At 43.6% G+C, this 1,122-nt stretch overlaps 1 non-coding gene across 1 annotated transcript; it reads left to right on the top strand.

Annotated features, from left to right (window-relative positions):
* Positions 1-368: 368 nt before the first annotated feature.
* On the top strand, positions 369-474 carry LOC141640467 (small nucleolar RNA R71). The gene has a single exon (XR_012542999.1). It is a non-coding gene; the product is annotated as a small nucleolar RNA R71 (small nucleolar RNA).
* The last annotated feature ends 648 nt before the right edge of the window (positions 475-1,122 follow it).

Genomic DNA, 1,122 nt, shown 5'->3' with positions numbered 1-1,122 from the left:
TCTCAGTCAGACAGTCAACAGCAATATGACCGTCATTGCTTCCACACCTCTCACAAGTGACAGTTTCCTATCTAGTCAACAGATGAACCGTCTGTAAATCTCCAGCAGATTGTAGCTCCAATCTATCAAACCGAGCATTCATGGCTTCCAGCTAAGCCACGACTGCCTTATCAATTGAATGGACCGTTCGAATACCGTCCCGTGGGTTCCCATATTCGGCACAATGGGTCGCCATCTCCTCAATAATGCCCCATCCTTTATCATCATCAATGTTCTTTTGAAATCTCATGTTGGATGAGGCGTCAAGTATAGCTCTGTGGTCATCGTACAACCCATTATAGAACTGTTTGCACAAAAACCACTGATCAAAACCATGGTGAGGAAGAGACCTCGCCAACTTCTTGAACCGACACCAAGCTTCATAGAAAGTCTCATCAGGTGCCTGCTTGAAAATAGTAATCTTACCCCTCAGCTGATCAGTGCGTTGTGGAGGGAAGTATCTTTTGTAGAAGGCAAGTGGGAGAGTCTCCCAGTTGGTGATACCAAAGAGCAGATGGTTAAGATCACCACCACTCACGGGCGAGTCGATCGAGAAAAAGGAAAAAGCACTTCCTTTATCTTATCTTGTGTTACTCCCTTAGTGGCGGGAATAGTCAGTAAAGACTTCCATATGCTTTCGCGGATCTTCACCCGCCACTCCTCGGTACAGATTTCTTTCCACCAGATTTATGTAAGACGGACGGATATCGAAAGTATTACCATCCTCAGTTGTGAGATTGAAACCTTTAGGAATCGAGGATGCTTTGGGCTCTGAGTGACTTGCAATGTTAGGCATCTTTACTAGCTTGTTAACAGAAATGAGATTGTCTTCTTCAAAAGACGGTTCTTCTGCGAATAAGAAGTGTTGTAGCTCGGGTTCGAAAGTACTCAAGCCTTCCTTTCGAATTTCTCTTTGCAGACGAAGTCTATGCCGAAATAGTCTTTCTGGTTCAGGATTAGCTGGAACTAATTCCGATCTGTTCGAACTGGGCATACACAATACTGAAAGAGATAAATGAGAACTGTCTCAAGGAATTAAATTTCCCTGAGACGGAAAGAAATAAATGAAACAAAAACAGATAG

This window comes from Silene latifolia, unplaced genomic scaffold (assembly GCF_048544455.1).
Source record: "Silene latifolia isolate original U9 population unplaced genomic scaffold, ASM4854445v1 scaffold_79, whole genome shotgun sequence".
Lineage (NCBI taxonomy): Eukaryota > Viridiplantae > Streptophyta > Magnoliopsida > Caryophyllales > Caryophyllaceae > Silene > Silene latifolia.
This window is presented reverse-complemented; position numbering and strand designations above follow the sequence as displayed.